We start from the raw sequence: 27,473 nt of genomic DNA, 5'->3' as shown, positions 1-27,473 counted from the left end.
CGGCTTCGGGGTAAACTACACTGTAAAGCGCCTTGGGTGACCACATAAACACGGCCTATTAAAAGGTAACCTGGGCCGGCTCGAGTCATATGTAAACAAACAGTACACGTGTTTCCAGAATGACCTCTGAGTTTGTGGTCGTTGGACTTTGTACCGAGCACGAGACTTTTGCCTGAATGACCCCAGAAACGGTTCTGCGAATCCACTGACCAGCCAGCGGACAGTATAAAATACGTACACGTACACGTTTCCACTGATAGAACCGGCTTTTTGGTCTACAATGGAGTACGTTTTCCCTCTGGTGCTGGCCTGGTTAGGAGCTGCGGCAGGCAAGTTCAACATTGCGTATCTTGCGTGTGACTCACCATATATAATGTTACCTGAATATAGTAACCTGTGGCCCACTGTGATCGGTAAACTATGTTATATTGTCGACGAGTATTGGCCACAATTAAGTTGATCGTCGGAAGATCGTGCAAGTTTAAGATAGTCAAGAGCACAATCATCCTGCCTCGATGTACCTGTAGTTCCTTCACATCATGGCATTTTATGCTTTTCTTAAAATAGATCAAGTTGCGGGACTCCGTGAATAAGTTCATCAGGCTGGTGAATGATTGGATAGCAAAGTTCTTTATCCGCAACAGCCTGTTTAACAAGAGCCGTTGGTCTTGTTTAAGAAGTGGTTGGGAATAAAGAACTTTGCTATTCAAGTTGCCCGATTCTATGATACGAAATCAGTCTGCCTGCCTGCCTGCCGATACCTGCAGTAGTTCATTATTACCTTCGCCAAGAAGGTTATGTTTTCAGTAGCGTTTGTCTGTGTGTGTGTGGGGGGGTGTTTGTTTGTGTGTGGTTTAGCAAGATAACTCGAGAAGCAGCGGATGGATTGGAATGAAACTTGGTAGGTGGGTAGGTCTTAATGAGACCTAGAAATAATCAGATTTTGGGCCCCCTGACGGCTTTCCTAGGTACTGCAGCAGAACTTCCGGTTTTGATATCTCCTGATCTGGACATGCTAGGGTCACACATTTTGGGTGGTAGAAAGCTCTTGGGCTAGTTATAAGTGAAATCTGATGGCATTTTATGCTTTCAGTATACAATAGAGTGGTGTCCTTCCTCAGGTTATAGCCGACATTTACTCGCGTGCTAGAAGTCGGTTGGTGTCACCGCTAGGTGCCCCAAGCTGACCGACTTCTAGCACACCACAATTTATGCTGTAATTAGAATAGATTAACTTTAGTAGAGATTCTTTATTGACACAACAAAAAAGTACAGAGACTTTTGTATGGTCTTCTACAACTTAACTAAAGATCTAACAAAGCTAAATACATGTGTGGATAACGTTATCTTACGTACAGAGTATATGTATGATGTAACAATAAAGGTTAACTATTCTCTAACATGTGTTCTCTAAGATCGAAACATTCCTATTTGAACACTGTATTGGTAATCTCCCATGAGAATGTAGTTTCATTTATCTATAGGATCTAACGTATTGAAATCAATTGAACAAGCGGAAAGATAGGTGAACAGCAATAGGCGCTTATAATTGTAGAGTGTACAATCCATTATAAAATGGTGCTCATTTTCAATCTTGTTTGGACAAAATGGACAGAACCTTTGGTCATTTGGTATTTTCTTGTATCAACCCATTTCTATGTTTAATTTATGACAACTAATTCTTAATTTTGTGATCGCTTTTCGGATATCTTGAATCACGATGCCTGTTTATTTACAGCCTTCAGTCCTACGGATACCAACCCGATAAACCTCGTTGTGAACCAGGCTACGGGCGGGTTCAAGTTGGACGTGCCGAGCTCAAAACTCAGCTTCAACAGCGCAGATATCTTCTTCCAGGTACACAAACATTAGTCTCCACCAGACTCCTTTACATGCTGAACAAGTAAAATCAGAGATTTTATACCTCCGGGCTTTTTATTGTATATTTTTGTACAGGGTTTTAAACAAAGAATTTATCGAGACCGGACACTCCTCTGTGTAAGGGGTCATATACGTGGACCAGACCGAGAATAGCTTAAACACGCCAAAGGTCAACGGTCGCGACCACTTTCACGCGCAAAGGGGTGTTTTGGGGCCACCAAAAGGCACCATTTTCACGACCGAAAACACATATACAATAAAAACAAAAGAACGTGCATCATCTGCAGTCCAATAGCAAAACATATACCGAGTCTCAAAAGAATCCGTCCACCCAAACGCGAGAAACAGCTGCGAACATGAAAATCTAAATCTCTCATAAAACCCTTCCGCGGAAGGATGTCTCCTCCCCCGGAGGTAAAAAATAGTAGCTAGAAATCGGGCTGAAGAGAATATAACTGGCCAGGGGAGTTAGCCGGCCATAGGGGCCAGTTAGCCTTTTATGCATGCAAACTGGACCCTCTATTGCCGGCTAACTCCCCTGGCCAGTTATATTCTCTTTATATTATAGCCGATGTCTACTATTTATTCAGGATGTAAAGGAGTCTGGTGGAGACTAAGGAAAAATATCTATGCTTACCTTCGCGGAAGGAAAACATATTGTTTTTGCTTTGTTTCCTCTTCTTCCTTTCCGGACAAATAAGGTCAATGACTAGGACCAGACGGCTGTATCCATACGTACTGGTGCTGTAGCAGACACCCTGTGGTGTTACATTATCATGTAGCAAGTATCAGGGCAGAGTTGGAGAGGCTGGTCACCGAATTTATGAATCTGTTTGAGCACTTTATACTGTCTATGACTGTTTTGCAAACCATAGATCTGGCATGTATAGTGATGACTTATACTTGTGATAACATAGGTTCATATGTTTAGTTTTCTCTCCCCCGTGTTTAGTATCACATGGACGAAATAGGTTCAGATACACTCTTTTCCCACCCCGTACACTTTGTCCAGATTACGTCGCATCCGCTCGTATATCGTATATGCTGGTATTTGTAAGTAATACGGAAAGATACGAGGTGGGATATGAGTGTATCTGAACCTATTTCGTCCAGATATATGTAATGTTATTCTACCTTTAAGCTCTGTTCTTTGAATAGTTTAAGTACTGCAGTAGCCCACGTTCAGTAAATTCCATGCATTATAATTGTTGTATATATAAGCAAGTAGGCCTATGTGTAGATTGCGTTAAGATTGTCATTCTTAAACTGTTATTTAAGCTGCTGTTGTTGTATATACATGTTGTAATTGTAGCTATTAAGTTAACTTAGTTTGTAATTGATCATATTTCATCTTTTAAATGTAATGTTAAAGGACTCCAGGAAGACTAGTAAACAAACTTTGTATTACTTTATTTATTTATTTTCCGTCATTTTTATACAGGGTAACCCAATTCAGTGATGGCACTGCTTTTCAACGGGGCCCTGTATCACACAGCACAATACAACAATCACATACAAATAACAACATTAGCATACAGAAATTATACAATAAATAATTATAATGGCAATGATAATGATAATAACGAAAACAATAAATAAATTATAATGGCAATGATAATAACGAAAACACAGTAATTAACCAATAACAGTAATAAATAGTAATAATAACAAAAAATACATCATTGTCCAGTCCAGTCATTGTCATTGTCCAGTCCTATATGTTGGCATGGAGGGGTCAGAGGTCAGGCCAATTCTTACATTTCATTTTAAAAATGGACATGGACGGACAGGTCTTAATAGCAGTTGGCAGCCTGTTCCAGAGGGCAGGGCCTCTGTAGGAGAATTTGCGCTTTCCACATTCAAGGCGAACAAGCGGCAGTTTCAAAGATAGGTTCTGGCTGTGTCTGGTGGGGTATCTGTGGGATTCAGAAGCCATCTGGAAGTTATCTATGTAATCTGGGAGTTCATTGTTGACTGCCTTGTACATTGATTGTAGCAGGTGCAAGTTTCTCCGAGATGATAAAGTTTTCTAACCTAGGGTAGATAACTCACCATCGCCAACATGATGTGTATAACGTAAACGAAGGATAATTCTCGCTGCCCGGTTCTGGTACTTTTGCAATTTGTCAGACAAGCATTTACCACAGTTTCCCCATATCACATCGCAGTAGTCTATTTTAGGTAGGACTATACAGTTAAACAACATTATAAGAGTGTGTTGGGGCAGACATGGGATGAGGCGTCGTTACTAATGGAGATTCCTAATAAACATAAACATAGTGAAGTTTATTGCAAATTCATGCCCGGGGGCTAATTGCAGATTACAAACATAAAAGAACAATGAAACGTAGTATAAAATAACTAAAATCTACATGATAAAAGGTAGTTGTCTAGAGCTATAGCTATGTCTAAAACTATGTCTAAGGGGTTTGACTTCTCTTTTTTAGACATTGGAAGACGTAATGTCCCACCTTTTCTAAAATTTGTGGGTTTTGGGAAGTTAAAAGAAGAATAGGTTTTTCTTTGTCAGTAAGTTTAGAGAAATTGGGATAAATTGTAGAAGTTTGGATATCCAGCTCATTTCGAGCGTTGTTATAAAACGAACAATTTGAGATAAAGTGTATTTCGTCTTCCACAACCTTTGCATTACAATATTTACAAATTCTCTCACATACAGGTAGCCTTCTATACCGTCCTCTCTCTATCTCCAGAGGATGGGCGCTAACTCTAATTTTGCTAACATAAACATAACCAGGTGAGCGGGAAGCTGTACAGCACGGCAGACGGTAGCCTGAAGAAGACAAACGTCTCGGACGGTCTGGGCGCCGACACACTGGGCAGGTAATAAATGGTTTTTTTATTGTCCAAACAGTACCCGTGCAGTCGCAGCCTTTATACGGCTGAATTGATGCAGGGTATCACATAATAATCAATACAGATCACAACAATTACAACAATCAAATAATACACATGATACACATATTTGTTCCACAAAAACGCAAGGGTCTGTCATTCGGCACCACAAGGTGACCTCAATACGACTTTCCCCAACCGAAGTTAGGTACCCATTCAAACCTGGGTGGAGTGAGCAAAGTCGTGTAAAGTGCCTTTCCCAAGGGCACAACGTCGGGGCGCATGTTCAGACATGTCCCGGTTACGACCCGGAATCGAACCCGGGTCTCCCCGGTTCATAGTCGATTGCTCTAACCACTACACCACCCGACGCCAGGTACGTCGTCGGTCTTATACTAGCTATGATTCAGCTCGACAAGAACCCTCTCTAGCATCGCTATCTACAGGAGACAGGTATTTCTTTTTACACAACCGGTAAATTCTCACCTTGCTGACGTTTCGGTGTCTGTCAGACACCTTCTTCAGAGCTTCTGACTGGAGTACTGCATCTCGCCGCTATATGTAGCCGATGTAGGTGGCGCTTTTGCGGCGAGAACACTGTCCCAGGATGCAGTACTCCAGTCAGAAGCTCTGAAGAAGGTGTCTGACAGACACCGAAACGTCAGCAAGGTGAGAATTTACCGGTTGTGTAAAAAGAAATACCTGTCTCCTAAGTTCTACCAACCTGATGAAACTATTTTCGGAAAAAATTAATATATATATATGATATAACTCAGCTTTACACACAAGAACTCTTACTCACTAACACCGTTAGATCAACGCCGACGTAAACTCTGCCAAAACTTTGCTCAAGTTCCCTACATTCAGGAGCCTTCAGGGCATTCAGGAACTGGCTCCCTCCTTCTACGAGGTGACATCACCAGCAGAGGCACCAGACAGAAACATCTGTTACTGGCTACAATCAAAACAAGAACAAAACGATTTCAGAGCAGTCCGATTGTCCATATGATTTAGGCCATGTTGATTTGATTATATGGATGACATCCACGCGCGCATGAATTTTCGGCCGTTTCAAAAAAAAAGTTTTCAACCATACTGTAAATCGTACAAAACAGTTGCAAAATGAGCAAAAATATACCGTAAGTTACAAAAAAAAAAACCATACCAATATCATAGAATGCCAAAATCAAACGAAAAAAGACGAAATTGTAAAGAAATGAACTTGAAGACTAGATTATTCGCCAAACCATATTCCGTCCCATTTGTTCAACCCTCATGACCACGTAGATTTCATAATGAAAACTAACTTTTTTTTCAAAACTTTTTTTTATTCGCACGCGCGCATCAGTTTTGGGGCTCCCGGAGGATGTCATCCATATAATCAAATCAACATGGCCTTATCTGTAAAACAAGCAGTACCAGTGATAGTAAAAAAATACGCATAGTGATAGAATGTTTAGATTTTTACACACCCGATTGGCATGTAGGTTTTAAGAATTCCCTCTTTTTAATTGCGTTTAACGTGTTTAATTATGTACTTTTTAAGTGCACTTTTTAATCTATCATTTGTATTAAAACACGCCTATGGCTGCTATGTGTTTTGATGAATGAACCTTTCATTCAATGAAGGTACCAGTACAAGTCCATCCTGTGGCAGGCCGGGGCAGCCCGAGTGGAGACGTACTACCGATACTACAAGGACACACCTGTCGTACTGTTCGGGCAGGTGAGAAAATTGAAAGACCTTTATTGTACATTCATGCTACGACGGGCTAGGTACAGGTCAAGACTTGACAGATACATACATAAGGAACATACAAGGGTACTATACTAGGCTAATACAAAGTGTTCTAGCTACTGAGCTATATAAATACTGCAGGGTGGTCAACTTCTTCCTGCTTTTTTTGTACAATGGAAAATGTGGGAACAGATCATATTTGTGATACAGGGTTTGTCTAGGCGCATCAAAGAAATACATTTATCGTTTACATTTGGGTGTTGAATACTATGAATACGTCTGTAACAAATTAGGACTCTAGGGGTGTTTGGTCTCTTAGGCCTTCTTCACATAAAACCGCCTGAACCGGGTAACTCGCATTTCTCACATCTGGCCACGCGCCACACGTTCCTTTCAAACCGTGCCCGATCACGATTCGCCTAATCTACGTTCACTGTTGTTTGATGAAAACACGCAAGGTAGCGTGTTGTGAATGTCAGAGGTTAACGACATGCTTGCTGGTGCCCCCCTCCCAGCGTACCTCCGCCGAATGCCGACGTGTCCCGCCAGAGGCAGTGAAGCTCGTCCTAGGACACATTATTACTGCTCTTTAAGTTGCTGCCACGTAAATTCTGGTATTGCATATAAATAAATAAAAAGATAATGAAGATGTAAATATACCATTCGTTCATTCATTCATAAGTTTGATTGATCTCTGTCCCCCACACCTCGTGTCTTGTCCCGGCAGCTAGATGCACTAATCACGCTTTAAAGCTGCAGACCATCGCGAGTAAGAACAACTATTACAGGCTCTCGTTCTTCCCTCGCACCATCAAGAGTGGAATGAACTTGAGCCCAGTGTGGCGGAGGCGAAGTCCATCTCCCAGTTCAAAGCAGAGCTGGGACGGGCTTCGCTGCATTTAGCTGCCTCCCTGTCCTTGTACATATGTAAATATGTGTAATACTAGCACCATTGATTTCACTTGTCCTGTCCTTGCACTTGTCTACGTCCACCCCTACCCTACCCTTTGTTTGCATTTGCACACAGTAACTAATCTGCGCAGCTGCTAATAATCCTCTTCTTAGAGGGATAAGCAGTAACACAGATGATGATGATGATGATGATGATGATGATTGTTCTACAGAAATTCCCAGATGGCGCGAACGGTACCAGCGTGGGGAACCCGGACTACACTTGCACGGGGTTTCCCACCCTGGCGCTGGAGGGGCAGGCCGGGTTGCTAGGTTACCTGTCTTTTGGCGGGAACATGTTCGGAGGAGCCAACATCAGGGCCGGCGAGTAAGTACAACAGTTCTTTTCTCCAAACAAAAACCTGAACCTGGACCAGACTGCTGTCACCATGGTAACTGGTGCTGCAGCAGACACCCTGTGGTGTTGGGTTACATTATGTAGCAAGTGGCAGGACAGAGTTGGACTCGTGACACCATATATATATATGGACGTGGTCGAGTAATAATAAACAGAGCAGTTGTTTGTTAGGCTACACCATGGAGGTCGGATGGCTAGACCATGTGAAGGTCTATGCATTATGCATATGTTTTGTAAATGTTACCTTTCTAGACTGGTAGTTACCTTTACCTTTTTTGTCGCAGGTGGTATTACCAGACGGAAGGGATCCGGTCCGGCATTACGGGCGGCCCTCTCGCCGTCTTCGACCAAGACCTGAACACTGTGGTCCTGTCTCCCTTCAGGTAGCACAGCACAGTTTTCGCCCAATATGGGGATTTTTATTTTGAAAGTTCATCTGAGTTGGCAGTTAACTACATGTTTAAAGTTAAAACTTTAGACCCAACATTAAAAAAGTTCTTTCACCTAGAGCTTTCGACCAGTCACCGTGGTCTTCCTCAGTAGACTGACCCAGTGAGGCTCAATTGTCACGTGGCTTCTTTGAAGCGTGACGTCAAAACTGATCTCACTGGTAGACGATGTCGGCCCCAGATACTCAAGTGTACTCTAGTACATTCGACTTTCTCTCGCTTCCTTGTAGTAGTGGAAATTTTGGCGGATGTATTGATTAGTTAATGTTGGTTTGTTGAAGGCTGTAAGGAATACAAATTTATCTGTACTCTTCAAATATTTGTAGTGGGGGAATTTACTTTACACACATAAGTTATAACCATATCTGCTTACGTAGGCCAATTTTTGTACACTTTATTCCATAAGCGAGAACATATCATCAGTACATGACCATATGGTAACTCAAATAAATACTGTTTAGATAGCAGTTTGTAGTAAGTAAGGTTTTGTAGTTTTGTTGTATTAGGCCATGTTGATTTGATTATATGGATGACATCCGCGCGCGCATGAATTTTCGGCCGTTTCCAAAAAAAAAAGTTTTCAACCATACTGTAAATCGTACAAAACAGTTGCAAAATGAGCAAAAATATACCATAAGTTACAAAAAAAATTGATAAAAACTATACCAATGTCGTAGAATGCCAAAATCAAACGAAAAAAGACGAAATTGTAAAGAAATGAACTTGAAGACTAGATTATTCGCCAAACCATATTCTGTGCCATTTGTTCAACCCTCATGACCACGTAGATTGCATAAAGAAAAGAACTTTATTTTTTGCAAAACTTTTTTTTTATTCGCACGCGCGCATCACTTTTGGGGCTCCCGGAGGATGTCATCCATATAATCAAATCAACATGGCTTTACTGCCACATATTGTACCTTGTACGATTGTTGAGCAATAAAGTTCATTCGTTCATAACTGAAAAGAACGATACTGTGTCGTGTCACCCTTCAGCGAGTTCATGGCGGCCTCGGTCTGGCACAACGGTACCGGTGACGCAGAGTCCGGCGGGGAGGTCAACTATGGCATCATGGGACAGGTGGACAACATCCCCCCGGACTTCGACTACCAGACCATCCTGTACTACGGCAAGGGTATCAACCAGGTAGGGCGTAGGAATTAGGGTCGGTAGGTACGGATTATCTTTTTCTTTTAATTAGGCTTTAGCGATCTCTAGTGATCAAACTTATACAATACAGATAAACTTGCAACCTGCAAACACAATATTTTTCTTGGCCTAGCCTAGGCATTTCCGAACGACTTTCCTCACTTCGCTCAGGTGAAAATGAGTACTTGTACTTGGCCTTGCACTGGGCGAAAAGGCCTCGGATGCAGCCGGATCCCAAGGATCCGAATTTGCATCACCTTGCGGATGCTGCGCGAATCCTCAAGAATCCCAAGGATTGCTGATCCCACACAAAGAATCCCCAGGATAGCGGATCCCATACACATCCGTAACGCATACGTATGCATCCGTAACTCGCAGCGGATGCAGATGCGGCATTTGTAGGGATACTTACTTCGCAGCGGATGCAGACACGGCATCCGTACGGATACTTACTCGTTACGTATACGTTGGAAATAATACGTCGGTAGGCCATAGGAAATGTCACATTTTTAGGGGTCGTGACCTGTCATATTTTTGGACCTCGAATACTACCGTTTATAACATAGATATAAGTCAGACAATCCACTATACACTGGATACAAGGATACTCGTATTCTTGGGAGTTTTTTTTTACATCCTTGGTCCACTACACAGCAGAAGCGAATTGTGGGTAATCTGGGGATTTCTGGAATATCCGAATTTGTTTTCGTACGCATCCGCGGGCCCACTCCACGAATTGTGGGTAATCTGGGGATTTCTTGAATATCCGAATTTGCTTTTTTACGCACCCGCGGGCCCACTCCACAGCAGAAGCGAATTGTGGGTAATCTGGGGATTTCTGGAATATCCGAATTTGCTTTTTTATGCATCCGCGGGCCCACTCCACAGCAGAAGCGAATTGTGGGTAATCTGGGGATTTCTGGAATATCCGAATTTGCTTTTTTATGCATCCGCGGGCCCGCTCCACAGCAGAAGCGAATTGTGGGTATTATCTGGGGATTTCTTAAATATCCGAATTTGTTTTCGTACGCATCCGCACATTGTTGAAATTACAGTCGCCACAAGAGGGCGCACCCCGTAAATAGCCATATACGTACATTGTAACCTTGCCTTTGCGCGTCGCATAAGCAAATGTCTGCTCGGATTCGTGACTGTACTGATTTTTGCTGATTGGAAACTTTGCGTATTAGACAAGAAGTTGGTTCACATACAACCTTGGCCGGTGTCAAAACCGAGCATCTCTCAAAGATCCATCCACACTTTGCTTCTGTATTTTTGACGGATCCGCAGAGCAGTTCCGGCAGCAGCAGTGCCTTGTGGGTAATCTGAGAAAACCCCGGGGGAGATTCAAACTCAACGGTCACTTTCAGTGACCGCTTGCTTGAGTGTGCGTCCCTTTCTATCGTCCCGCTGGCTGTCCATATATATCCGCTGCATATAAGTTCAGCAACCACGGCATTGATTGTCAAAGTCTAGGATACTGACCGTACACCGACTGGACGCTATGAGGTATCAGTGGCCGAGACAAAGACGAGAGACGTACCGGGGACATCGCCCTATACGTCGCCCGGCGAGGGCACGAAGCCGCCAGGCATGTCATGACACGTTGCAGACTCGCCTGACGAACAGTTCAACTGGACCATAAACCGACTGCATAAGACTGTTGACGCGCATATAGAAGTGAGTAAACCCTTCGAAACTCTTTTAATTTGTATGATCATTATGGTTTCAGATCATTTCTGACGAAAGTTTAGAGCAACTCAACTTCGCAACTCACATCTGTGGCCTTTATCTGACCCGTTGTTCCCACATGTAAAAGCGCCGGCCTTCTCAGGGGGGGTATTTCACATGTCAATGCTGGCTCGCATAACAATGCCTGCTGCTGGCATCCGGGCCGCTGGGAGACTGTTATCCTAACGGTTTTTTAGCACATTCTGGCCGAAATGCCATTTTTACACTGTACTTGTTTTCTGTTGTTGTTTTTTCGTAGGTCAGAAGCGACTGATTGAACGTGGTAAGACTGTCTTCAGCGCAGACTTCTACAAAGACCATCCTGATGTGGGACTAGGAGACAGATGATGGCTGTAACAACACATAGACTGTGAGACGATCATCCTGGCGAAGCAAGACGTGATAGTTCTAGTTCTACCTGTTTAGCATTGCAAATATTCATTTTACATATGGTACATGTATTCGTATAGTTAGTTCTCTCTTTTTTGTCGCTTTACACCGTGAGTATGTGCGGAGTTTTAATAAAGGCTTTCAGGCTAAATCTATTCATTCGTTTATTCCTTCATTTATTTAATTTGACATCTGCACGTATACATATCAAACAGGGGCGTTTCCAGGGGAGAATGGCGTAAGGATTCGGGAAGATCCGAGGTACGGATAAAAAAATCCAAACGTCGGCTCTGTTTGCATACGAGGCAAATGCAGAGAAATGTGTATGGAAATCCGATAGGGATACGGGAAAATCACAAGTTGTATCTGTACGCATCCGTGTAAAATACCGACGTCTGCACGTGTGGATCTATCGCACATCCGGAAAAATCCCTATTAAAAAAATTGACATCCGTAGAAAATCCCGATTTTTGCATTCTTTGGGATCCGGACAGTCCAGGTTACTTCAGGTGTACAAAAAATCTAATCAAAAACTAAAGAAACGAATTGGTATCCGCGAAAAAACCCGCTTTGGAATCCTTTGGGATCCGGACAGTCCAGGTATACAAATAAATCCCTAAAGTATCCGTGGAAAATCCCATTTTGGGATATTTAGGGATCCAAACGTTCCGGATCCCTAAGAATGCAAATTTAGAATATTTTACGGATCCTACCCGTATCCGTTTGCATCCGCTTGTATCTGCTAAAAATGCGTAAATATCCCTGTGCGCATATGGCTGCATTCGAGGCCTTTTCGCCCAGTGTTGGTTAGGGACGTCCCTCGGATAGGACGTTAAATGGAAGTTCCATGTTTGAGGAGAGCCACACCCCACGCACCTCAAAAAGAACCCTCCACACCTTTCGAAAAAGAGTAGGGGCATGCCCCAGTGTGCGATGGTCTAATAAATACTTCTATATGTTGTGGGACTAAATACTACTACACATGTAACGTTATAAGTTGGCGATTCTCTACAAATCACCCGGATGAAGGCCAGAGGAACCTCAGTGTTGTACCAGCCACCCCTAAATGCGCTGAGAAAAGAACAAGGGAACGTAGAAAGTAATTCCTTTTCTGTCCACTCCCTGTTTAGGCCCTGCACGAGTGGGGAGGGACCCTGATGAGGCAGTACGGCAAAACCAGGGCGAGGATGGAGAGTGACTTCTCCAGCAACTACCTCGGCTACTGGACGGATAACGGTTAGTATCACCAAAATGGAATCATTGCGTTCGCGACGCAAAAGTGCCACCTACATCTGCTACATATAGCGGTGAGATGCAGTACTCCAGTCAGAAGCTCTGAGGAAGGTGTCTGATAGACATTGAAACGTAAGCAAGGTAGGAACAATACCTGGTGTGTATAAGAAAATCCCGATATCCTATGTTCTAGCACCTGATGAAATTATTTTCGGAGGGGAGGAACTAGTAATAAGAAGGCTGATGAGGCTGTACAACCTTACGGCCCATGCTTATGCTTCGGTCCCTGCCCCTGGTAGTCCCCGGGCTGTTTTGGGGCACTTTCGGGCGTGACCCGTACGTGGTCCCGTGGGACACCCTGCGGCTACCGGGCTATTTTTAGGCCCGTCCGGGACCCGAGAAAAACTTAATTCTGACAAAAAGACGCCGTGACCTCACCGTGAGAACACCGAGAGGTACCCCTCCGGTTGGCCGCAGTCCACCAGGACACATTTGTTACGTGACAGACCAGATGAACAGAATAAAGGTGTGTACTACGTAAACCCGTGTAAAATGTGTGGCGTCACAGATCAAATGATCACAATAAAAGGGTCTGTAGGTCTGTACAAGACATTGTCAGTGAATCTGCCGGGTGCCTGCCGGAGACCGACCAAAGAGGGTGACAAAATTTTTAACAAAATGCTACTGAAGGAAACTTTTAATTGTGACCACGACAGCCGGAGCCCGCCCGACTCCTGAGGCCGACCGGGGCCGGCCGGGGCTACATCCCCGACGGGCACCGGCGTAATTGGGACCGAAGCTTTAGTAGGACTGGGGCCGGTAAAACTCCTAAGCCGGCCTGTGGTAACCAGGCTAGAAAATATAACAATGGAGGTCATACTGCAAAGAGTTCGGCAACAAGAATGTAAGCTTATATGTGTAACGGTTGATTAAGTCACTGGTCTGGTAAGGTTGACTTTCTGTTCCCCGTCCTTCCTGCTAGGAGCGTACTATTACTACCACACGGAGCCCGGGAAGAACTACGAAGACACGATGGTGGATGCCATGGCCTATGCGAAGGAGGTCGGGATACCTTACAGGTGAGTCACTTGCTTTAGAACGTTTTCCTGGTTAGTTTACGTCCGCTCCCACCACAGTCGGTAAACTTACCAGGATGGTACCAGGCTAGTAGTTTTTTTTCTATTCCAACATGTAATCACAAGGCGTGGTGACAGCACACTCAAGTTTTTCAACTTATATTAACACCGTCACCAACACGGGGGAAAATACAATACTAATTTTCACCTGAGCAAAGTGAGGAAAGTCATGTTAAGTGCCTTTCCCAAGGGCACAAGACTAGTAGTTGACATCAAACGATATCATGAAACACTCTACCTGCCTTTGATGCACCCAGACATCGAAGCAAAAATGCTCAGGGACTACCATTACCCTTTTCTTTACCGCCCAGATACCTTCAGCTGGACTCCTGGTGGTACTACAAGGGCGCGGGCGGCGGCGTGAAGACGTGGGACGCGCGGCCGGACATCTTCCCCAGCGGTCTCAGGTGACGTCACGCGTTCGAACGTTCCAAGCGTTCCACGACGTGGCAATTTCAGAATCTTCAAGCAGATCCTTTGGACAATATCATATTGGCAGGGCTGTATTGACTACCATAGCTGACTGTTGAAAAAAAAAGAAGCCAGTACAAAATCGAAGCCACCCCCCATCAAAACGCCTAAAACACGTCAAAAATGCAGGCGCCTAAACCTCTGCTTGGAGAGCACTATTTTAGACGATGTAGCAATTTCACGCAACAGCAGTTTGTTGCACCATGGATTTCCGCAGAGTTTAACCTCAGAAAAGTGCCGATGATAAGACAAGTAGGCATTATGCAGAATGATTTAGCACGCAGTCACTGAAATTTTGTCACCTAAATCACCTTTTCATGTGAAAGGAACTGCAATATCCATTGTCTTTTGTCGTCACAGGGCTCTATATGAAAAGATAGGGCTCCCTATTGTTGCACACAACAGATATTGGTGAGTACACTTTCATGCTGTTTGTTTGAGATTACACAACTTTTTGTACAGAGCATTCGCTTCAAGAGCTATTAGAAAAGCTATGTGCCTCCCTGACTTTTTTGGATTGAAAAGGATTTAACTTGGGCTTGTGATTCTTATGATGAAGCTGTACTTAAGGCATCTTAATGTTGTTTTCCAGGGCAAAGGACACCACGTACGCCAAACAAAATGGCGGGAACTACAGCTTTATCGTGGAAAAGCAGCTGTCCATTCCGACAGACATGGTGAGAAACGCGTCCCTGTCCTTGGTGCTGAATTGACTTGTTGTTGGTCTGTCCTTGGTGCTTGTCGGTCTATTGTCCCTGTCCTTGTCCTTGGTGCTGAACTCGCATGATGTTACTCTATTGTCCCTGTCCTTGGTGCTGAACTCACATGATGTTGGTCTATTGTCCCTGTCCTTGGTGCTGAACTCACATGTTGTTACTATTGTCCCTGTCCTTGGTGCTGAACTCACATGATGTTGGTCTATTGTCCCTGTCCTTGGTGCTGAACTCACATGATGTTGGTCTATTGTCCCTGTCCTTGGTGCTGAACTCACATGATGTTGGTCTATTGTCCCTGTCCTTGGTGCTGAACTCACATGTTGTTGGTCTGTTTTCACAGATGTTCTGGGACGACCTGTTACCCAGTCTAGAGAATGGGGACTGATCGTTTATGAACAGGTAGGGATTCGTAGGAAGCTTATGTATTACTACCATTAGTATTAAAGGGAAACAGAGATTTCAAGGTAAGTAAAACTTTTCAAAGTCAAGTTTCTAGTCCATCCTTTAGCATACTGATGCAAAATGCCATATCCCTGACGGAAAACAGTTGTTTCCTGTCGTTTTAGCTATTTGTTGGTGGTAAAATAAATAAAGGGACTCCTCATGTAGCTTGTTTGGGGGCTATTTCAAACGTTTCATGTATGCAATGATGACAACAAATGTGTAAAGAGGGGGAAAAATATCAGACAGAATTCATCATCCAGAGTATTATTTTTGTTTTGAAAAACTGCATTGAATGCCTTTAACATTACATGCCTAACGACGAACGATGAGCACGTCATTATTCATAAAACCACCCAATGTTTCACATGTGAAGAATTTCACAAGGAAATTGTTACTCAGGCAAATGAGATAGACTTTGAAAACTGATGGACGTTTCAAGTAGCACACTTTTTTTTCGTTAGCGCTTTACAACAAACTCTGTTGTTGAGCAGATATCTATTCAGATATCTAGTCAGGAGTTTTCAAAAACTACCCAGTTGTTTGAGTAACAGTTTTCTAGTGTACCTCATTATTTGGATGTCTAACGTTCATCGCGTATTGACAAATCTGATCCATTTGTTTGTATGTTCTTGTGTGACACAAGGACTGGCTTGACGTGGAGTTCAAGGGTCTTCAGGCGACTCTGTCCAGCATCAGTCTAGGGAAGCAGTGGTTGATGCAGTTCGGTCAGGCCGCGTCCTCGCACGACCTCAACATCCAGTACTGCATGGCCAACCCGCGGCACGCGCTGCAGAGTGTGCAGATTCCAGCTGTCACACAGGTAAAGTTGGTTGGAAGATATTTAGGGTATAGAATTTTCTTCTTACACAGCCAGTAAGGTTCTCACCTGCTTACGTGTGATGAACCGGGATGAGGGGGATACAAGCTCAGCCACGTTTGGGATTGCATTCTCGCCGCAAAAGCGCCACCTACATTGGCGATAAATAGCGGCGAGTTGCAGAACTCCAGTCAGAAGCTCTGTAGAAGGTGTACATGTCTGAAAGACATCGAAATGTAAGCAGGTGAGAACCTTACTGCTTGTGTAAGAAGAAAATTCTATACCCTAGGTAAAGCTCCTGTCACATATGGCGCCGCCGCGCGTTCCCGTCTCGTAAACAGTCGTTGCCATTTGAAATGGTCGGCCACATTGCTGAATGACCAATGCCATATCCGAGCGAATCATAACTTTAAGAGGAGTACAAACATTTAAAACGTATAAAAAGCAACATTTCAATTGTAAATACACGAGGCCACACCATATTGTATACATGTAAGCCTTTTGTGTAAATTTGTTAATAGTTGTAAGTGATCTGTTACGTAATTGTACTGTGTGCTTCTTTAAAAAACTCAAGAAAGAACAGCTTTTGTTTTTTATGAAGCAGACTTCTACCAGCACAGATGAACTTGATACGATAAGCTTTTTTATGTCCTACCTGGGCCGCGATTACGTTCGATACGGGTGTTCCAGCCCGTGTGATAACTAGCGGTACAGCCCGGGGGTTCTGAACGCGTACGGCCCGGCCCTTCCAAATGTTCCATAGACAGATTCGAACGCGTTTCGCCCTAACCGCGTGCAACGCTTCCGAAAATTCGAATGCAAAATTCGGACGTTGGAATTGATGTTGTTGCGTTTTTTTGGATTAGGGACACCAAATTTTTGCTCATTTCGCATTGAAAGGCGCGTTTTCTTGGGTGGGTATGACATAAATAAAATACAACACGGTGTATTCCGCATCACCCTCGGTCCCAGCCCTCCCGCGGATCGGATCACCCTCCGGCCTTCGGGCGATCCGACGCGCGGTCGGGCTGGTACCTCGGGCGATACGGAATACACCGTGTTGTATTCTATATGTATCTGAATTGTGTGAAAGCTAATGGAGTTTTAAAAAGTACCAAGTTAAGTTCATCTCCTAGTTCAAAGCAGAGCCGGGACGGGCTTCGCTGCATTGAGCTGCCTCCTGTCCTTGGACATATGTAAATATGTGTAATACTAGCACCATTGATTTCACTTGTCCTGTCCTTGCACTTGTCTACGTCCACTCCTACCCTACCCTTTGTTTGCACTTTGCACACAGTCACTAATGCGCAGCTGCTAATAATCCTCTTCTTAGAGGGATGAGAAGTATCGAAGATGATGATGATGAAGTTAAGTATCCAAGTATCGAAGTGTCCCATCGTCACACTTGTAGGCACGAGTGAGTGCCGACTATCACCCTGGGAACGAGCAGTGGCGTATCGGCATCGGGTCCATCATGGCGCATGCGTTGGGCGTGCGCCCTTTTAAGGACACGTTTTGGAGCACCAGTAACCAGACCGGCAGTCCCTACGGTAAGGAGAAAATTCCCCTTCACTTTTCATCTAAGGAAAACACCGACTTAATTTTATGGATGACATCCGCGGAAGACCCCCAAACTAGTGCGCGCAGGCGAATAAAATAAAAATCCGGCCAAAAATAAAAATGCTACTAAACCACTGTAATACAAAGGCAAAGCTGGTATTGTGAATTTACGGCAGTACACATAGCGACATATATTACAAGCCGACACATGCTGGCTTTTTGCGGAATTCATGAATCGACACTGTCATATACTGAGTTCTTGAGTCGTGGAGCTTTGGTAGCCTGGCTGCCATCCCCCAGAGTTACCACCAGGTCCGTATTGTCGCTATATAGCAAACTACCATGGACTACCTAGGCCTAGAGCCGGGTCATAGCGTCGGATGACGTGATCTTTTTTTTTNTTTTTTTTTTTTTTTGAGAACAGGCGAAAATCAATGCGCGCGCGGATGTCATCCATAAAATTAAGTCAGTGTGGCCTAACTGCTTATCATAGGACAATGCCCGTCTTTTAGTCTATGAACAGTTGGTGGATGGCTTTTTGTGGCGTCTAATAGTTCGGCCGAGTAGTTAGGCTATAGCTAGCGGACTGTAGAGCGAGAACGTTATGTTCTTGGGAAAGACAACTTTCCTCACTCCACACCGGTGTAAAATGGGTACCTGACTTAAGTTGAGGAGGTAAAAGGCAGTGGAAGGAGAGGGATGGGCTCTGCCTTCCAATACCGTGCCCCAGACACAGTGGATCATCAACCCACTGCCACACTGGCCACAAAAAGGTTATGGTGCTACGTTTACTTACCTGGCATATGGGGGCTTATTTTTGTAACCCTCTGCTCTGCTTTTTTATTTTATACAAGAAACATCACAGTACTGTGTTTCCTTGTTTACTACTTTTCATTACTACTTTTCATTATTGTAGATAGTATTGTATCGTATTGTATTGTATTTTATTGTTTTTATTGTTTCATTTACCCGTTACCTAAGTTATTTCTTATTTATCCGATTTATTTGAATTGTTAATCACATTATGAAGGGAGGCCTCCTCATAAGCATTTTATGCTTCCGGCCTCCCTGCACTGTTACATTTCATTTCTATTTTCTTGTATTTGTATTGTTACATTTTGTTTTAAAGTGCAAAATAAACTGAAACTGACTGTGCTGTCTTTTCTTGTGAAGGCCACGCTACAGAGCCGTACCCGCGACTCCAGTCGGCGGTGGCCTCGCTGAGCGCCGGGCCGGTCGGACCCAGCGACATGGTGAAGGGAGCAGACGTCAAACTCATCATGAGGTCAGGATGATTTTTTTTAAATAATTTCCAACATGTAATCACAAGACGTGGTGACGGCACACTCAAGTTTTTCAAACTTATATTAATGCCGCCACCAACACAGGGGACAATACAATACTCATTTTCACCTGAGCGAAGTGAGGAAAGTCGTGTAAAGTGCCTTAATTTCCCAAGGGCACAAGATCGGTGGCATGTCAGGACTTGAACACGGGACCTTTAGGTTCCGAGTCGAGCACTCTGCCGCTACTCCTCACGACCCCAAGATAATTTGTTCAGAAATCAATCGATGGAAGCTAACATCTTGGATAAGATTTTTGCAAAGTCTAGATACATGTAGTTGGTCTATGGCTCATTGTGACAATATTTATCTTTACCTTCGCATGAGAATACATACTGTTTTGCTCTGTCTCTGTTTGTTCTTCTTTTTCTTACTTTTCTTCTTACTTCCTAGGTCCTGTAATGCAGAGGGTCTCCTGCTGAAGCCATCACGTCCGGCAACTGCTATAGACCTGCAGATCGCACAGGTTCTATTGGCTTTCATTTAACTCCGGCCTGTAGATAATTACCGGTGCAATAGCTCAATTGGTAGAGTGCTCGCTTTGTAACCGGGAGGTCGTGAGTTCAAACCCTGGCCGGGTCATACCAAACACTTGAAAAATGGTACACACTTCTTTCTCTGCTTAGCACTCAGCACATATGAGAAAGAGTGTGGGAAGGTCAAACACACAGCACTACCAGCGGACCAGCCCCCTGCTGTAGTGCATTGCACAAATGTGTGTCGCCCAAGGGCTACAGAAATGGATATGGGCACCACTCTACGCTCTGCATAAGGGCATGGGAGACCTTTCCTTTCCTGTAGATAGTGGCAACGGCACAAGTTTATTAGATCTGTTCATTTGGTTAACGTTAATGCGTAATAATCTTGGCAATGCTAGCTCGGAAGATTGTTCGAGGAATAAATTTTCTGCCTTCCCGATATATGTTGCAAGAGGGAGAAATTTTCAGGACATCACAAAAGCCGAAAGTTCTAGCCAGCCAAAAATCACATTTGTAACTAGTGATGCATACTGGTTCACTGGACTTAATTTGGATCCGGACTTGTAATAATGTTTAGGTTCAAGTCCAAAAAAACCTAAAAGTCAAGAACCGAGTCCGGACTTATTACCATAAAAGACCATTTCACATACCCCTTTTCTTTCCAAACCACCTAAAACCTTCCTTAGATTGTAAAATCTTTGCTGCAAAACGAAGAAAACATTGCCATCGGGCATTGTCAAGTACCGGCCTCCATGTTATGTGGCCAAAGTTTCACCCAGACAACATTGCAAGGCTGCCAACATGTATATGCCATGGGTTTAGGTCCGGACTTATAAGTCCGGAACTGAACCTAAACCTCTGGACTTGAATCCGGACCTGAACCTAAAATTGGGTTTAGGTATGCATCACTATTTGTAACCATAGCTTTGTATGGGCCTCCCCAATTTTGATTTGCTTGACACAGATAATGATTGGATATTGGGATTTTCTTATACAAAACCGGGATTCTTCCTACCTTGCTTGCGTTTCAAGGTCTATCAGACACCTTCCTCAGAGCTTCTGGCTGGAGTTCTGCTTCTTGCCGCTATATGTACCCAAAGTACGCGGCGCTTTTGTGGGGAGAACACAATCCCAAACATGACTTTGAATGCCCCCTGGCCCGGGTTCTTCATTGGGATTGACTTTCTAATAAATTATCATTTAAGGATCGAGAAGTACTAGTATTTCCTGACAGTTCACTGGGGACCTCTACCGACCACAGAAAGCGCTGCAGCTGGACCTGGGCCCTAAGGGAGAGGTCTGGACGACGTACAGCGACATCTCGGGTCTGCGGTTCGGGATAATCCTGGCTGCGGACCTGCAGGAAGACTGGAACATCAACGCTGTCACGGCAGGCTTCGGGGAGGTGGTGTACTTTTCTACACAGTTTGCCGGCAATGATATCCCTGTGGGATAATCCTTTTATATCTTTTATCAGATTCTCTTCTGGCTGTTCCAGGCCAAAGAGTTGAAATGATGGACAAGACCTCACCAGTAGTTTCTCTTCATTTTGTAAATACCTTTTTGGGGTCACTGTTCTGGGAGTTTGACGACCGATAGCACAAGGGTCTGAAATCAGTTAATGAGGTAGTTCAAAGAAAATCAAACAAAAAGCACTTAAGTCGAGATGTCACCAAACCAGACAATGGCTTGTGATAGGAAACACTAGTCTTGTATAATCGCAGATGTTTGCAACCTGAAATTTGCCACCGAAGTTTGACGAAATAAACATACCAGTACAAAAAGAAAGCCCGATGAAACACCTAAAGCACATAAAAAATAAGCCGAAGCGTAAACCCCTGCTTGGAGAGTGGTTCAGGCAGTCATCTGATGCAGTTGTTCATCAATGACATCTTTGTACTCTCTTTCACCAAATGATGCGTGAGATGGCCTAGTCATCTGATTATCTCCAAGCAGACCCTACAGTATCTAATTTGCCAAGGAGTGACCAGAGCCACCCAAGCTCCTTGGCATCTTGGATACTGCCTGAAAGTTAGTCATCTGATGCAGTTGTTCATCAATGACATCTTTGTACTATCCTTCACCAGATGATGCCCGGCATGGCCTTCACGTGGCCGCTCACCCCCTCCATGATGCCTTTCGGTACTGCCGACGAAAACCTGCAGCTGAAGCAGTGTGGTAAGGACGACTTCGCCGTGTGGTACACCTCGCCTTTCCTCATACTCGGGTACGTGTCGTTTGGTGTTGTATTCTGAACATAAGGCCACACCAATTTAATTTCTTGGTTAACGGATTCGCCCGCTTCATTTTTTTCTGATTTGCAAATAAAAATAAAAATTCAGAATCAAGTGCAAAATGCTCATATTTTGCCCTGAACAGTTGAAAACAGTCATTTTCTTCCAAGTTGTTACAGTTATTCCACCTTTCAATGCAGTGGTATCATTAGAAGTTCAAAATTCATTGTTTAAATTTTGAACCAGCCTGGTGTGTGTTGACTTCATGGCTCCTATCGTACCATTTTGGGTCATAATAGGATGCCTAGGCCTGTTTTTATTTGTATTTTTTTTTCGCCCGCCAGCTGCATTATTTTTCTTCAAAAATCCGTTAACCAAGAAATCAAATTGGTGTGGCCTAATCTCCAAGCAGATTCTCAAGAGCAAGTGGAGTCTATATTGGCTACCTGTAACCATTTGCCACCAAACGTGACGTATTGGATACTGTATTGTGTATTGAAGCCACTTAAAGATCTGCTCAGAGATTACCAGTATCCCGAGCCGTGATTTAGCAAGTATCTTGCTCAGGCATGGTTCTGGATAAACCACACATATCCAGATCATTGCCTGCGGGCAAATCTACATTGTCAGGTACGTGGAATTCAATGTGTACCCTCGGGAAAGGCACTTGACATGACATCGAAAAATTAAAATGTCTCACGATGGGAAACTTCTTTGTTCCGAGGGCCATCAAAGACCTTCAAAACCCAGGCTAAGGCCCATACTTTTTGTCGTCCACATCACATTTTATTTCGTACTTCTATCACTGTGTGTCCATTACGTCGTCCATGTATTTTTACTGTATATATTTACCATATTTCAATTAATCGATTATGTAATGTAATATCTTTTTAACTGATGATATGTTGCTTATTAACAGTACTGTGTTTTCATAATTGGCAAAATTGTACAATCAATGCAATTCAGTCTAATTCTAAGCGACTAAGGACTGCCAAGTTGATGAATAAAGTTTGAATTGAATTGAATATCTTCACCTATTTTTTTACAGAAACCAGACGGCCATGATCATCGGTGAGACGGACAAGTGGGTGCCGATGTCCCCCAGCGCGTGAAGAACATCCTCACGTACGGCAACAACGTGGTGCTTTCCCTGACGGGCGCGCCGGGTGAGACGGTCACCATGGCCTTCACGGTGGGAGTGAAGGGACTGGTGGAGATCTCGTGCGTTCTGAGCGAGGCTGGGACTGCCACGCTGAACCTGAACAAGGAAACCTGCTACTGACGCAGGTCTCTGAAATATGGCATTTTTGACCCTGCTGCATGGGTGTAAACAACTGCCTATAGTGCAACAAAAAGACCTACATCTTGTTTATACTTTCACATATCTACAGGATTTGCTCAGTGCAACCATAGATATTTCGTGCATTCCAAACGTTAGCATTTTTTGGTCAGTTTGCTTGTCTTTACTAAACCACAGGAATACAGTGCTAGTATTGTAAATTTGCGGTAGTACATAGCGACTTTAACAAGCCGGCACATGCTGACCTTCTGTGGCATTAATTACTAGTATTCAAGTCGGTATACGTAATATACCAAGTTCTTGAGTTCCCCGGAGCTTCGCCGCCCGAGTGCCATCCTATGTAGTTACCGCCGGCTCCTATTGTCGCTAGCTATAGCTAAGGGCTATGGAGCACCCAGACCTGAGCCTCATGGGAGGTGATTTGTTTTGAGAACAGGTGAAAATCAATGCACATGACGATGTCATCCATAAAATTGAATCAGTGTGGCCTTACAGCTTGCTATGTAGCCTGGGTGTCAGACAGTTGCCAGAGGCAATGTGTCAATATGACGTACTAAGTAAAAAGACATACTACAAATGTAAGTAAAATGACAGAGGAATGACAGTGAACGGGATGATGTGGGTATGCTTGCTTTATCCATCTCCATGTCCAGTAACCACACCACGTTTGCATGATTGCAGTATACGTACTTGTCAGCATGGGGGCAAGGAGAAACAGAGAAACTCAGTGTGTGTTTTATTAATATAACAAGACTGGAGGCAAGTTAGATCACTAGATACTCGCTATAGGAGCAACACATCAGTAATGTGACTAGGAACTCTTCAAACAAAATCTCAGTTCTGCAAAGCTTTGGTTCTCTCTACATGGTTGAGACAATGCTGACAAGGAAGATAAGGGTACAGAATTGTTCCACATTGAAGCTGTTTTGTCTCACTACCCTGCTTGTAGAGTTAGTATTGTGCAACAAAGTACATGTACATGTATGTGCCTTTATGATTACATTCTTTCTGTCTCCAGGAGCAAACTTTCTTACTACCACTTTGAGAACCAACTTTTTTGATTAGTGTAGCTCGTGGACCAAAACAATTTGTGGATCATTTTGAGACTGTCGGTGAACATTTACAGTAGTCCCATTTTTGTTCCCACTTCAGGTGGGTAAACTTGTGCCAAAGTCAGTTATGAATGTCATCAGTCATGGAAAATATCAAGGATCACGATGGAAGTTTCTTTCCGCGGTTAAAATTGAGTAGGTTTCTAGAGGGCCAATTGGGAAGAACTGGATGTAATTTCATACAAAGTCTTCTGTTTTATAAAAGAAAAGTATGAAGTCCTTCTGAGTTAGTTGTGCAACACCTTGAATGCCACAATAACTTAGAAGGCATCAGACTAAGAAAGATGGAGAAGAAATACAGATTTTTCTGTTCAATGGTTGTGATGTTGGGCCATGTAAAAAATTGTTTTCCTTGGTATCAAACTGTGTAAGCATTCACATTTTTTCCAACTGAGTGTTTCTTCCTTACAAATGCTACTGTTTTTCCCCATTCCGCTAAAAGGCCATCTCCTTTCATTGAACAGCAATAACCAATCATACAATGTAGTTGTGGTTTGAACACTGAAACACCGTTTCCCACTGTCGACTGTTAGTTCTCAGTGAACAGGAACATGACTGCCCACAAAAAGTAGTGTCCAACATAAGGCAGCATTTCGTGTCCCGCAAAATCTAAACACAAAATTCTATTAAACATCAGTTCTATTCTTGCCAGCAATTCACTAAGGTTCAGATTACAACATAAGTATCCTCATAGTATTCAGGCAGCTGAACATCTGTAAGTTTTTTTTGCAGTGTAAACAGCATCCATTATATTCTTTCAACTATTACAGCTTTTCAATCATGTACCTAGTGCTGCCATATTTTCACAAACTTTGCAAACCATTTCAGTTACACAATACATCCTTTCTTTTGAGTCAGATGTAAACCGTTTCTCCCCGGAAGTGACCAATCAAGGGGCAAAAAAAAAAGGATGTATCCCGTCAGTCACACTAATTATCCAATCAGGAGGCAGCATCAATCAATTTACATATCAGAGAGTCCACAACTACCAATAGAAATACCACCTGAAACCTGCCGCCAACTCTACATTTCCCGTTATCTAACCCTAAAGGCGTAGAGAAAAAAAATATAGTGTTGTTCCTCTCAGAGGAATGCACCAGGCTTGTCAAATGGGAACCCTGGCCACGGGTACGATATACCAAATAGGTTAAAATATCCATATGAATCAAAATATTTTCGGGGGTACATCCCCCTTTGTGGAAATTTCTGCAAAAATAATGTAGATATGACAGCATTAATAATAATAATAATAGTAGAAGTACGAACTTAGCACATACCTAGTATCTCGCTCATGCACTACGTACTAAGTTGTCAATTCCAGTTTAGTATTATAGAATACCGTAAATGATATATTGTATCATAGTGCTATATATCAACATTTACCCTCTATAACGTAGCCATCTCTCAACATGTACAAAGACTACTTAACAACATTGTGCCCAACCGAGAACACATTGAGCTCTGCAAGACATTTGGACCTACTACATGTAGAACGGGTGCCGAGCGTACCCAACTCAGTAGAAAAAAAAAAAAACAGTTTCACATCTGTTCTACACTGTTCAGCACTTTACGATACATCGTAGGTCCATTTGACATTTACAACTCTGTACACACCAGGCCCTACAGAGAGCTGGAGAGTTTTTGTTGAACGAGTCTACTGGCCGTATCTTGCACATGTTGGGGTAAAAAATGTCAAATTCTTCTAGAAATGTAATAAGAACTTTGACTCAACCCTGGAAAGAATAATTATTCCACAATCGGAAGAACCTGGCTTCAATCCAGGTGAAACAGTTGTAAAAGGTTTATCTGAGATGGAGTTATAACGACATAACCCGGAAGTTTGATGGCAGCTTGGGCGGAGGCTTGATGATGCACCAATGGGTGACGTCGGTCGAGACCGTGTTCAGAAGATTCAAATTCTGACTAAAAACAGAGTCCTGCACTGTGATTGGTCCTGGGCCACGACGTCATAATCACCCAACCAATCAAACTCCTCCGTTTATTTCATGTAGACGGGACTATATAAGGGCAAGACTTCCACCAGCCTCAGAGAGATTCAAACGTTCCACAGAATTTCACGACTTGTATCAGATATTTCTGACCTCAAGCCTCCTGTTTTGTTAATTGGAAAAGCTTCACATTTGATTGAACCACACCAGTTGGCATGAGTTTGGAGAAAAGCTGGTTCAAACCTAATTCCTTACGTCAGCAGCAGATAGGATTGTAGAGGCTGCCGCTATCGAATTGTTCATTTTTGAATTCAAAATCAGAGCCGTTGTAATTTGATATAAGACAAATTTCCACAAGGATTTTCCGCCACGAGTGAGGGTTGGGCTGTAGGAACATTTTACAGCTAGTGGAAGCCCTGGCGTAGAAGTAGAACAGTTTAGTCACACGGATGTCTGATAAGCTGACGATAGGGCCAATGTATGTACAGAGCCTCATACTATTGTTCTCCTTGAATATATAACAGTATCTATGTACATGTACAAAGTGAATCACGTAGGGACCTGCAGTGTACAAGGCTGACAGTGACTGGGGTTGATCTCAGTGTGTAATTCATTCTTTAGCTCAAGGCATGGTCAAACAGACTTCTTTACAGGCACAAGGAGTTGTCTTTTGTTTTTAAAAGCATTGTTTCATATGTCAGAGTTCTGTGAACATGTTCTTTTTCTTCAAGCAAAATGTACATTGACTTCAAGATCACTGGACTTGTCAGGCAAAGACCAAAGATTGCAATAAATAGGGTTTAAACAAACTTTTTGTAGAGGTAATTTCTTCCGGCACTATGGTACAACATTGTTATCAAGAAAAACAGGCTTTTAAAGCTACAAACCCTTCAAAACATACAATTTTGGGGACATATGGGTTATCATACGTCCACAAGACAGCATTGACAAATATTGGAGTGACGATTTACAATATGTTGAACAACCATGAAAGAAGTTTTCCCTCAAAACTGCTGTTAACAAATGTTCAGTGATCAAAGACTTGGGTCAACTACAGATTCCGTTAGTCGCTGACAAAAAGTAGTGGATGCTGCTTGAAACGTCCGACAGTTTTCAAAATCTATCAAGTTGCTTGAGAAACAATTTCCTTGTGTATAACGTTAGTAGTCAACCCTCTC

General features: G+C 43.2%; 1 long non-coding RNA gene and 1 pseudogene across 1 annotated transcript; both read left to right on the top strand.

Annotated features, from left to right (window-relative positions):
- The first annotated feature begins 172 nt into the window (after window positions 1–172).
- LOC109487963 lies at window positions 173–25,866 on the top strand (annotated as a pseudogene).
- Window positions 10,673–11,656, top strand: LOC109487968. Its single transcript, XR_002141295.1, has 2 exons — window positions 10,673–11,060; window positions 11,371–11,656. It is a non-coding gene; the product is annotated as an uncharacterized LOC109487968 (long non-coding RNA).
- Window positions 25,867–27,473: the final 1,607 nt, after the last annotated feature.

The sequence above is a fragment of the Branchiostoma belcheri genome, unplaced genomic scaffold, assembly GCF_001625305.1.
Source record: "Branchiostoma belcheri isolate BF01 breed outbred unplaced genomic scaffold, Haploidv18h27 scaffold90, whole genome shotgun sequence".
Lineage (NCBI taxonomy): Eukaryota > Metazoa > Chordata > Leptocardii > Amphioxiformes > Branchiostomatidae > Branchiostoma > Branchiostoma belcheri.
This window is presented reverse-complemented; position numbering and strand designations above follow the sequence as displayed.